The 12,941-nt window shown below is 41.1% G+C and overlaps 1 protein-coding gene across 17 annotated transcripts in view; it reads left to right on the top strand.

Moving 5' to 3' along the window:
* The window catches only part of FOXP1 (forkhead box P1), a 392,835-nt gene that overhangs the window by 163,320 nt on the left and 216,574 nt on the right, over positions 1-12,941 (top strand). For all 17 annotated transcript variants that reach the window (XM_087743167.1, XM_087743173.1, XM_087743168.1 and 14 more), the window contains one exon: positions 2,744-2,809. The gene's annotated coding sequence lies outside the window, so the exon portion shown is untranslated. The remainder of the gene's footprint in view (positions 1-2,743; positions 2,810-12,941) is intronic.

Raw genomic sequence — 12,941 nt, 5'->3', positions numbered from 1 at the left:
ACTCAGCGAGTAAACGCAATGTTTTCAGGAATATCTGGTAAAATCTGAGCAGGGCATGTAGTTTTGCATGGGCCATTCCCTGCATGGAATGCCAGTTGAGCCGAGGGGACAGTGTCGCAGGTGCTTGGAGATCTTTCCTGCACTCATGAGACAGCAGGACCACTGCTGCTCACAAAGTGGATTTTTGTTTGTGGTTTGGTTTTCTATTTTAATCATCTCCTTGGGGGAAAATACGAGTGTGGTGTGAAGTGTCTTGCTTTGGTAGGATGGGATTTTTTTCTTTGTTTGCTCCACATGCACACTTACAGTGTTGATGGTACTTTGTGTTTATGTTAAAGACAGCATGATGGTAGGAATGTGTGTTGCCTACATCAGTTCACTCACCCATATAAACATTTTCAGGAGTAAAGTCTGTATTTGTGTTTCTATGTTTTGAGATACTCAACTTTTTGACTATTAATGAGAAATTTTCACAGGTGGGAACAGCTGTCTCTGCTGCTCATTTTAACTTCAATGGTACATTATCCAAATTTTTGAAAGCCAGGTAGCATATAGCAAGACTTAGAGAACCAGAAATGAAAGCAGTCCAGCTTTCAATCAATTTGTGAGAAGAGCTGAAGTCCTCAGCTCTCCATGTGTGTTGCCCTTGGTAGACCACATTGGTCTCCTACCAGCTAATGGTGGGCCAGTGTTACTGGGTGTCCTTGGAGCGTGTTCGGTTCATGTATGACAAATGTGTTTAGAAAACATTACCTGCCTCTTACAGCACTGCTGAAAGAGATATTGTATGCACATTGTATGCGAACGTGTAATTTTCAGCAGTTTCCTTAAAAAGTACATGTTAAGATGGTTCATTTGCTATCATGAAGACTCAGGGTAGAAATGAAGTCTGCTTGCAAAATACTGCCAAAATAAGGATGTGACTGCCAAATACCCAGAAAATTTATAAAACAGATAAATATGAAAAGAGGTTTAAAGTGTCAAATCCAAGATAACCCCCACAGCAAAGCAGGATAAAAGCCTTTACTGTTGCTAATCTAAGAGCACATCGCATGTCAGAGGTCATGTATTTTACATAAAAGATGTATTGTTTTACATACTCTCAGGAAGGTGAGACCTGACCTATTACGATGGAGTAGTGTTATGTCCTTCACAATGGAGAATCAGGAATGTCTTACACATGTCGCCCAGCAAAGTACATAGGGCTTCCTGTACAGCAAACGCGTACAAATTTTGGCCCCTGATCTTCCGGTACCGCATTACAAGAACTGTGAAAAGCTTCTCACTCGAAACATTAAAAAAAAAAAATAAAATGCCAGTGAGCAACAGATAAAAGCAATATTCATTTTATCTCAAGGTAACCTTTTTTTTTCTGGGTAAAAATGATCGGATTTCAATGGTAAAGAAGTAATGCCTCATTCTCATTGTGAAAACATTTTTCCTTCCAAAATAAATGGCAAATGAGTACATTTTCTTTTGAAAGAACTTAATGAAGATTCTGAATTTTCCCAGAGGTTGGTATTTTACTGCTTCAGTAAAAAGCTTCATCTACTGATGTAAATAGCATAACTTACCATTTGATGAGTTTCATGAACACCCCCAAAACTTCACATCCCTCTGCGAATTTTATGAAATGGAGTTTCACGTAGCTCTATCTTACACATCCACATGTCGCTGACTTTCCGTTTCATATGATGTCATCTGTGTCACCAAACTATTGCATATTTCTTTCTGTCTTTATTGCATATTATTCTGCACTCCTGCAGCAGAAGATCAACATTTCAGTGAAATTATGTTATAATTTTACTCTATTAAGGTATTTGGTCAATTGATGGGAAATTAATTCTGAATGCTGTTAGTGGTTTGAGTTAGTAACTTGATCTAAATTAATAAACAAATGTTTTTCTTTTCTCTTGTACCATATGTTGATCCCAATTACATGAACAGAAAGTGGCAGATTGTCATGTTTCTTAAAAGATTACATACTCTTTTGCATAAGAGAGAGTACACAAGATGCAGTAATATACAGGGTAAAAAAAACCCTACACGTGCTGTTTTCTCCCTCCTACTTTTTATAAAGATACACTTTAATTATTTCTCTTTTAAATACCCACTGCTCTTCCCACCTTGGCATACTTGGTGTGCTCTTGGTAATGCTTAACGAGAAGATATCCCAAGACAGTAAACAACTTTTTGAATTAGGAAGGTGCAGCTAGTTTTAAAATCTCATCTAGGACTGTGTCTCTATGGAAAAGGATGAGAAAAAAGAAAGGATCCAGAAGCTAAAATAGCAGTGGTTACAAATGGTCTTAAAATGCCTTAAGTAAGGAGAACCCATTCAGACAACAGTCAGATTTCTGAAACAAAGGACTGAACTCATCTATTATTCAAACTGAAAATAGACTGATAGACATCAAGATTAAGAAAGTTTATGCTAGAGAACAAAGAAGTCTCATCTCCATGGGTTTGTTCTTTCTTTACCCCCCCCCCCCCCCCCCCCAAGACCAAGTTGTTCGTGCTGAACTTGAAGAGCCTCACACTGGCTGGTACTGATAAGCAGCAGTCCTGTGACTTGATTGTTTTTATTAACTCTCTCTGAAAGTCATTCACCATTAAACATTATTAGATTCATTTGTTGCTTTATTTATGTTTGTACTTGCAAATGTGGTGCCAATGAAAATGCTTTGGGCGTTGTTGTTGACACTGACCCAGTAGTCACGTGTGTTACCTTCTTTCTCTGCAGGGTAAGAAGAGTGAGCTTTTTGGGTGGCTGTAACTGAAGATTGCTTTACAGGAGCAACTGAAGAAGGTAAACACAAATAATATTTTGCACGCAGTTTCTGAAGCTTGTCTGAAGGAAGGATCTGATCCAGGAGTGTGCCTGCAAACCCCGGGAGTGTGCCTTAGTTGCACGAGTAAAGGCTCTTCTGGCAATATGGATAAAAATTGCAGCGTTGGGCTTGGAGCTAAGCTTTTGGAGCCACCACTGTGCCTTAAACCCATGTTTTGCCTGGGAAGCCAATGGTTTAGGTGCCCAGTTGCATTTTTAAGAGCAAGGACACGAAGATGCACTTTTTGGCTTTCAGCCATGTTCTGAGAAGGCTGTTTGGTAACCGGACATAGCCTGTGTGCGAATGGGAAGACCCTGCTCTGGCTGATCTTGGTGGCCGCATGGCCAAGACCATGGCCCAGCATCGATGGGTGCTGGGCTGGGAGCTACAGTGGCAGAGCCCTGCAGCAAGGTCCCCTTACCGGGGCAAATCCCTGGGGAATGGTCAAGTCGGCTTCAATGCTGCTTTGTCCCAGACTGAGACACTCCTGGATTTAGAGCAGCACATTGAGCAGAGCAGGAGAGCAGAATTTAACTGTTAATTTGATCGCTTATTATCACTGCAAAAATTAAAACACATGCTTTTTAGTCTTTTGGAGCGTAGCAAAAAGGAAAGAAATATCACTCTCTGCAAAATGATTTTTATTTAAAGCAACGTGAAAGTCCCTTGCTTCTAAATTAACTCCTTGCCTCTCTTCTGGTCCAAAGTTTCAAGTTGGAAAGGAATATTAACATCACAAAAGTGGTGATTCACAAAATTAACTTGCAGAAGAGAAGAGTAACACAGATCAGTGTTTGGTACTGAAGGGTGTCATCTGACTGAGGTTCATATGGCTGCTTTATAATCACCTTCTTTCAGAAATTAATAGTCGGTTAAGCACCATAGCAACAAGCAACACTGATGTAAGCGTGGAGCAGTGGCTGCTGTTCGCTGTGATGTCAGTGCTCGTTAGTGCTGTTCTCTTGACCTTGTTTGAATATAAAATGGTGATTTCATTTTAAACTTAGAATTTTACAGAATGACTAAATGCATCAAAGTGAATTAGAGCTATTTTTATTTTTAATTTTATTAAAATGTACTTCAAGGGGAAAAAAATGTCCCTGTTCTCTTCTGTTTTAAATTAAAATAGATCTGAGGACGATGTTTGTTTTTTTTTTTTTTCAATTCTTTGTTGCCAAAAATATCTATTTAGTGAGGATGAAATTCATGAAGTTCAAGTGAATATTGCAATCCCTGGCCATGCCGATGGTGTATGTCAGCTGTATGATATATGCCTCTCTTCAAGATTTGAATATTACTGATTTTTTTTTTTTTTTTAATGATTGAGCCCATGAGGTATTAAATGCATTTCAGCTATTGAAGAAGCAGCAGATCCTGCAGTTTAAGATGATGGTGGTTCCTTGCCCTGCAGTGGTGTTCCCTCTTCGAGTTTTTGTGAAGAAGGGGAAAAAATTTTAAGTCCCAGGTGCATCAGAGGGCCTTAGAATTTATGGGATTCTTGTGGAGCCATGGTTCACGCGTGGCCATGATGCTATATGACCCAGGAAAATTAGGAATTTTGATTGTGATAAATGCAAAACACTACCTTTAGGCTATCCTGAAGTTTGTATGCCATGTCTCCAAAAGCAGACGTATTTTGTATTGCTACCATCAGGACATCACACATGCCAGACATACCCTCTGGTGTGCATCTTTCAGCAGGAGGCAGTTTGGGTGATTTGTAGAATATATCGCTGTAAAAGACCATTAGATCTTTCAGTCTGACCTCTTGAGTATCATAGGTTATTGAGTCTCACCGTGCACCTCTGGGCAGAGGTGGTAAGTAGGGTTCAGCCAAACTCTGTCTCCTAGAAGATGATCCAGGCTCAGTGGGAAGACCCTGAGAACTGGAGAAAACACCATGGATCAGCTATGGCGTATGCATGTGGGATGCATGTTCAAGCATGTGTTTTCAAACTGCACAACAAAATTCACAACTTGATGAAAAATAAGTTGTTCTGTGTGTCCTTTAATGTTAGGACTTGTTTCTTCGAGAAGGTTTGGCTCTGTCCTGCTTCCACTGCAGTGAGGTGTGCTATTTTCCATGAAAACCTATTTGCTGCAGGATCGGTCCATAATCTTGCAACATATTTCATAAAATAAAGCCACAATGAGTGATATGTGGTCCAAGAAACTGGATGTCAAATTTCAACTGGGTGAGAATTGAAACTGCCGAGATAATAAACCATGAGAATAGGAGATAGTAATGGAAATAGTGATAGAGTCCTAATTAGAACAGTGCCACTGAAACAGGGAAGGTTAAGGGTTTGGTTGATTGAGTTTGAGCTCAATTGCTTGATAGCTTAATTTCAGGTGAAATCCCATCTTCTGAGTTAGCGGTTAAGCCGCTCAGTGCAGTTACAGAGCAGGACTCTGTACTCCTTGAGGAGCAGCCGCGTGGCCCCGGGCGTCCCAGCACTGCACGCGAGCCTGGCCTCGGGCATGCGGAGTGGGATGCAGGACAGAGCTGGTAAAATAGATTTTTACACTGCGTGTTTTGTTTGCTTTCTTCTTTTCTGTGAGCTCCAAAGAGCTCTGAACACAGGCGCAAATAACAGAATAGATGCAGCAAGGGCCTTTGATGGTTAAACCTTCAGAATTAAGATGTTTACATTCTCCTTTATTTAGCACTGTTAAGCATAATGCCTAATGATATGCCAGTTTTTCCTCAAAGTAAGAACTTGAATTGAAATGTTTGATTTGGGGAGAAGGGAGGGGAAATGTATTTTTACAGAATTATGGACAATAGTGTTAGTTTTCCAGGAGCAGTCATTTGTTTAAATGTATGTAAAAGCATTTTCAATAATCAAACACCATTCAGTGAGCATTGTAAATCAGGGATAGCTTGCATGCTGAAAAATTGAAAAGTACAAAACATGCTACTAAAGTTGTACATTATTGATAACAAAAGACACATGCAGACTTTTAAGATAGCAAAGATAGAATCCTTTAGAAGACGGGAAAAAATCAACACAAAGGATTTAGCAAAGTTGCACTTAGTTTAAAATTTCAAATCCTAATGCTTGTCAGAGTTAAATGCTGATTAAATATTGATAATAAAACAGAAGCTGCCTGCTGTAACTCAGAACCAAATGAGATGATCAACAGATAAATCTGTGGGTTTGAGCTTTAACATTTTATATATGTATATTTTCTCTTTTCCCTTCAAGCCAGGAGAAAGGTCAGAAGGACTTTTTTTTTTTCCTTAAGCTCAGTACAAAAAATGGATGGTGCAGTGCAGTCTGTCTGTGTGGAAAACAAAGTGGTTCTGGGACAAAAAAAAAAAAAATATCATTTTTTCCTGGTAGTCCCACCACTTTGTTTCATCAGGAAGAGTCATACCTCTCAAACGGGGTTGGCATGTCGCTGTGGCACGTCTTTGCTGGCCATAGCAGGAGGAGCTCCAGGGAAAAGTCAAAGCCCTGAAACAAACTTTTTCAGAGAAGTTTCTGTTTATGAAGGGCTCGACAGTGTGTGCAGTTTCTCCCCAGCACTCTTCCTTGCTAGTGACTTTCCAGAAGATGTGCTGGTGAGATCCTTACTCCTGTTTTCTGTACCGGCTGGGTGGCAGTGACGCTTGCATGTCAGGCAGCAGGAGGTTAGTAGGGTGATGTTTTCCTTACTGAGTTTGGCACCTTGACTTTTCTTGCTTTTGACCTAATGGTCCTAAAGCAGAAATAGCCATCATTGCTAGAAGATGTGGTGTGCAGCGACTTCTGAATGTGGGTCCTGTGAATTGGGTGCATTCATAAGAAAGTCTGTAATGGAGCAGACGACCTGGTTCTTGGACATTTTCTCCAATATTTTCTCTGCAACAGGCCCAAATTACATAGAGCCATACTGGAAGCATTTTACGTGAGTGCTTTTATCACCCCCAGCAGGAAGCAGGGACCTGGGAGACCCCCACTGATGCCTGCTGCTCACTTGCCGGTGGGGTGGTAGTCACGTAGCTGGAGCAATTAGTGTCTGTCAGGCCACATCTAGGAGTGGATTTACTTTCGGATTGTTGGGAGAGGTGGTAATATCCTACTTGTTAAGACCTTTGAGTTACTCAAATTGAAAGGTACAGTGTGGTGCTAAGCGTTTCTGTAATCTGTAGTAATAGAAATTACAATATTACCTGTATGTTTTGGGGTAAACCCTAAAAAGGTTGTGTGTGGGCCTTTGGAACCACAAACTGCTTGAAGATCTTACCTATTCGAATGAAAAGTTTAGTCCAGAGATGGGTGAAGCTGTGACTTTTCTGAATCAATTGGGTCAAGAAGATATACAAAATAGATTAAGACATTTTGGAATAATTTAAAAAGTATCTGAGCAAATCTCATTAACATGGACCACTAGCATGCTGTATTGAAGACTTCAAAGATCTGTCAGAGGAGTTCTTTCTGCACTATTGTCTGCCAGCATTAGCAATCTCAAGAGAACATGTTTCTTTTGTTTTCTTTTGGCCCATTTAGCTTTTCTTCTTTTTCTTATTCTTCTTAATGTTCCTTAATATATTACAAATCTTCAAGTGGATTGGTAGAAAGATACATTTCTCGGCTTTAAGATAGTCAGTAGCAGGTTTTGATCCTCTTATCTGATGCTTTTGGATGAAACCGTTCTGGTCTTCATGAAGACTGCTAAAGTGAGCAAGATTTGGCCAGTATTTTGCATAATCCTGCAGTGTTTCTTCCATTGGCTTAGGTAGATGCTCGATATGATCTCCAGTAAAATGCAAGTGCTGATTTGTATTGCTTAACATACGTTCAAACTACCGCCATCCGTTTTGAATCTGTGAAGAACATGAAGCACGAGGCTGAGTGGTTCATGCGCACCTCTAGATTTGGAAACCACTGGCTTAATCTATACCTACAGATGAAACACAGGTACATATATTGAAAATGGCCCAATGTGTAGAGGTTGTAACTGCAGATTAAGCAGCCATAAAGGGTGCACTGATGTTCACCAGTTGCCAAAAAGTCCTGTGAGGTCCATTAAACTAAGCTGTCATCAGGGGAGGCCCAACCTTCTTCATCTAATGAGTTTCATGCAAAAATGGCTGTATTGGCAAGTGCCATTGTGGAGCTCAGGGCTGCAGCATCCCTGCCACGGCAGGTGTTTGAATTCCTCCCACCACCCTTCTGTGTGTGAGGAAATTTAAGGTATGTGCATCCCAAGAGGAAGACTCGACGTCCCGTGCTAGGCACTGATGTGTCTGCGAGGGATGATTTTTTTTTTTTTTTTTTGTTGCAGTGATGGGTAGTGCTGTTGAAGCTGGTTGGACTCGTGATCCTGAGCCATTTGGGAAAGGGTGCTGTAAAAGCTGTGTTCAGAAAGTTGGAGCCTGTTCTTGTGCCATCAGTGGTCCATGAACAGCCTCTCCTCTCTCATGCTGATTGTAGCTTTGCTATGGACTGTGTTCAACAGGTACATTGCTGTGTTCATCTTTTAACTTGGCCTAGCTGCAGATACACCAAGGAAGCAGCTGATAATACACCATGCAGTGCAGGCTATGCAATTTCCAGCCTGGTTCTTCGAGACCAAACTGGATAATATGTCAGGACACGCTGCATTTTATCATAGCTTGGGCAAGGAGAGAATTGGGAATGACATAGGAACGGCATCGGTCCTCATTACTCAAGAAGCCAGGCATGGGCTACAGGTCAGATAGCCTGAACTCATGCTCAGTCTCAAACACAAAAACAAATGTGATGGAAAGATCCAGTTTCAAGGTTTCCTTCTGAAGCAGGCAGATAACTCTGAATTAAGAGTTGTGCTGAAACTTGCCCTTGTGCAAGTTATGCTGCTGAGCCAGTGGATGCAATGGTGATTGCTGCTTACTAGTGCAAATAGGCTGATGGGCTTTATACACATCACTGCTGCCTGTTAGCATCTCAGAGCCATGCCTGCTTCTCAACACAAGACCACTTGTAGATTTGCAGGCTTGAAACCTGCCTTTAGAAAACTCATGTCACAAAGACAGTGCGTGCTCCTGTGTTACAAAATCTAGAGGTGTGAGAAAATGACACCAGAAATAGGATCTTATTGCGTATTTCATATTTTATTTGGTCATCTCCAAGGTCGTTGCCTGTTGCCTTCTACCACACCAGAAGTATATCTTCTGGCATACTTAAGTTATTGTCCTACAGCGGTAGCAACCATATTTTACAGTGGCAGTGTTACAAGACCAGTGATGTCAGTGGGCATTACAGGAGGCTACCCTTTTTATTTGGTAGCTCGTACTAAAGCCAAGGCAGTAAAAAAAAAGGAAAGAAAGTTTTTTGGCCCTGATTGCCTGCCCGTATTTCTCATTGCAACATATGAAAGCATTTTTCGCTGCTGCTAATGGCAGGAACTTCAGATGCCACCTCTGAGATGTTTAATTGCTAAGTGTTTCTCCCAGTGCAATCTGTGAATTTTAATTTGGGGCTCTCCCAGCTCTGCTGGCCATATACTTTTCAGTGTGTTTTGCGTAATACTGCTGAGTTGCTCAAAAGGGTCATTTCTGACTGAGCTCGCTGTTTATTTTTTTAGTAGGGTAACACAAACATTTGGACATTTGTAACTAAGACTCTGACGTTGTTTCCATTGCAAACCATTAATATCAGTAGTTTATAATATGGCTTTTCAAAATAGATTTTTGTTGAAATATGATGATCTCTTCTCTTTTGTTTTAAAAAAATAGAACTATTACTCCCCCTTTTTTTAAAAAAAAAAAAAAAAAGATAAATTGGCATCTTTTGAGTAATAGGTCTACTTTCTTCTCCTGTCATACCCTTTTTGTTATTTTTGATTGCCCCTGTGTTTATCCATATTTGTTGTAATACAAGTGTTTCATTTAATCCTCTGACATGTTAAGGGTTAGTGCATCCCACTGATGGAAGGAAACGTCTGTGGAAGGGCACAGCATTTCCTGCTACTGAGGCACTTCCACCAATGGAACAGTGGTACGCCGTTGTGACATTAGTAATTGTCTGTAAAGGTCTTAGAAATAGAAAGTGCTACATTTAAAAGCCAACAACAGCATAAATCAATAATATAGGCAACGAGACCATTTCCTTTTTTGGGGGGGAGGGGGATTTTTTAACCCCTTTTTTTAACCCCTTTTTAATTGGAAAAATGTCATGCAGTTATTTTTACAGTTTGTTTGCTTTATTGCTGTCATCCTTCTCCATTTAAATTTTATTCCAATAATTGGGAAAGATAATTTTCATTGGGAAAATTTTGCTTTTAAAGCTTTATAGAATGCAAATTGAACATTGATTAAAATGTTATTATTAGAAAAGAACAGAAAATTTTTTGTTTAAGAAGTGCAGATTCTTTTGCTTCTTTATTCTACTTTAAGATCTGATGTCCAGTGAGAAAAGAAATGTGTGCTTTTATTGTTTGTTTCCTTTCGTTTTAAGGAGGGAGAGATGATTGCTTTTGGTGCTGCTTGCTTAGAGCATTCAAAGCTCTGAGCTCAGTTTTGGAGAACGTTAAAATAAGCCCACAGGAGGTCTTGTAAAAGTTGTAAGAAATTGTAAGCATGTCTGCTGAGTCAATTATATGAGACAAATTGCCAGGGTAAGGCTGCAAGGTTCCAAACTTGTTATTTACTCTCTGCTATCTTTAAAACAATTCATTTCTGCCTTTGATTTCACAGCAGATAAATACATGTTTTGGAGGGGAAAAAAAGATACTAATTAGACAAAATACTATTTAAAACTGAAAGAATTATCTGGATTTGTATTCATGTAGTTAAAAGGAGAGCCTGGCATGGCCTTCTTTTGAAAGTTGAATAACTGAAAGAATATAATTTAAAAATGTGGACTTTGGCTTGTGAAAATTTCTCCTCAATGAGACTTGAGTGCATGAAGCAATATTTTTTTACATAATTTGAGTTTTAATATTGAAGTTATTCTTTTAAAAAAATTATGTATCTTGAATCTCTGAGAGCATTTGCAATTTTTTTTCAGAGTTTATTAACTCTGTGATAAGTTTCAGAAAATTGCATGAAGAATAGTGCAAATCCAACATGTGCATAGTGTAAATCCCACGTGTATAGTGTGTGCTCGCTAAGTCTCTCAAAGTTTGCTTAGTTAGCGTGTCGTATGTTCATGATATGCAGGCCAGCTGGAGCATTACCGCTCTGTAAGCTGCCATGGTTAACTCGGTTTGAAATACATCCAGATCAGCCGTAGTATTTTCTAGATACTCGATAAGGTCAAAAAGTCCAGTAAAGTCCTTTTCCTCCTTTCCCAGCACAGTTAGGATGGAAAGCTCAGAGAGGAGCTGGGTAAATAGCTGGGTTTTACTAGACCCGATTGTGTCTGAGACTTCTACAGTGATTCCCAGCCGGGCAGGACGAGACAGTGTGGTGGTGCCATGCTACATCACCTGCATCCCAGTGCTCCACCACTTGAGGAACCTGTCTTTGAAGTTGCCCTGCCAGAAGCTACTGGAGAGGAAGGCTTTTAGTTACAAGGGGTCTGAGCACCCTCAGCGAGTCGGAGACCACCATTCAGAAGAAACATCCATTCTTGATCTGCTATCTAGAGCACAGGTGGTGTTGGATTAGTACTAGGCACTTCAGGGTCCCCAACTATTGCTGGTGTGGTGCAGAGGGTTTGTCATACACAGCAGTCGGCAAACATGGTGGGTACTGTCAGCGGTGTCTTGTGCGTTGCCACCCATCTCACTGCTGCCTTGCAGAGTCAGGTTGTCTCCAGTCCCACAGGTGTTTAGTGTGGGCCATGAGATCTCCTCTGCTCCAGCCCATCTAATCTTATCCACTCCTTACTTCAAAGGGGTAGATAGATGTGCATAGGTCTGTCCAACCTGGACATCTGATGGACTGTCATAAGGGAGCAGACTTTCTGGTCGTTATGTTGCTTGGGAATATTGGCAGTTGGTAGGTTTTTGTTGAGATGTTGGGTTTTTATACAACGTTAAGAAAAGCTGTTTGTCCCTTATCGTAAATCTCTGCTTTCCCAGCTCCTTTCCTCTGTTTCCTGCTGTCTTCTCTCAGCTAGCAGTGGCTTTCTGCAGGCACCACCATACCAGCTGGTTGCATGCAGCAGGGGGAAGCCCTGAGCACTCCCTGTGCGCTCTACCATCATAAGGCCACATTCCCTCAGTTCCCCACTTGTCTCCTCCCCTGTGTCTCTGTCTTCCGTCTTAGCAAGTGTAGGGCTGTTATCAACTGTATTATGAGATACCGGGTATCTGCAGAGGATAGACCACAGAGTACCTCCACATGTGGCCAGGGCAGTAGCTGGCATGTCCCATGGTCTTCTGCTTCCCTGCTGCTGTCATTCCTGGGGCACCAGGTAGTTGGCCAGGCATGATGTCCTCTGAGAACAAGTGGGACCTTGCCCATCTGCAGAGAGGGTCTGCCCCCAAAAGGAGGAGCATGGAGTTAGGGGTCTTTACCACATTCGGCCCCAGTGCCTTCATGAAGCGCAATGGGGGGTGGGCTGCTGGTGATGTGGGAGGAGGTTGTGTGGGAACCTGTGATGTGTAGGAGACAGCATCACTGGGACAAGAAGCTCTTCCCCCAAGAGGAGGGGGAGAAAAAGGTCCAAACAAGCTTTGTGGACATTTGAGGAGACCTTCTTTTTAAAAACAACTGTAAAGAGACTTTCTCAGATTTTGTCCTCTGACATTGCCATCCCATCTGGTCACCGCCCATGAAGAGCGATCTGTGGCATCATCTGGGTAAGACCTTAGTATATATCTGCGGGAGAACTAGAGTTTATCATAGTTTTATATTGGGTTTCCCTCAGCATGTAACTGGATGCATTAATAGTGACATGATCCCGGTGTGACCTGGACTTTAATGGGTTTGAACTTGGAACTGTTCAAACATTAAGAAAAAGCTCTCGCTCCCTGCATGTATTCAGCAGCTGCTTTTTATATGCAGAACCCGGAGCTGCAAAGGTTCAATGGCAGTGTATTTTCAACTTTCAGATGAAAAGGACTAAACTGCCAAAAAACCTGGGCTATTTCTCTCCTGATGCAGATGTGTGACTGCCAGGACATGCATACATCAAAAAGACAACGTGCCTCTGAGCAGTTTAAAACCTACTGCTTTGTTTTGTTTTGCTC

Source organism: Nipponia nippon, unplaced genomic scaffold (genome assembly GCF_047370975.1).
Source record: "Nipponia nippon isolate SJK-2023a ecotype South Korea unplaced genomic scaffold, ASM4737097v1 scaffold_9, whole genome shotgun sequence".
Lineage (NCBI taxonomy): Eukaryota > Metazoa > Chordata > Aves > Pelecaniformes > Threskiornithidae > Nipponia > Nipponia nippon.
Note: the sequence above shows the minus strand (reverse complement) of the source record. Positions and strands in the feature narration are given on the sequence as shown.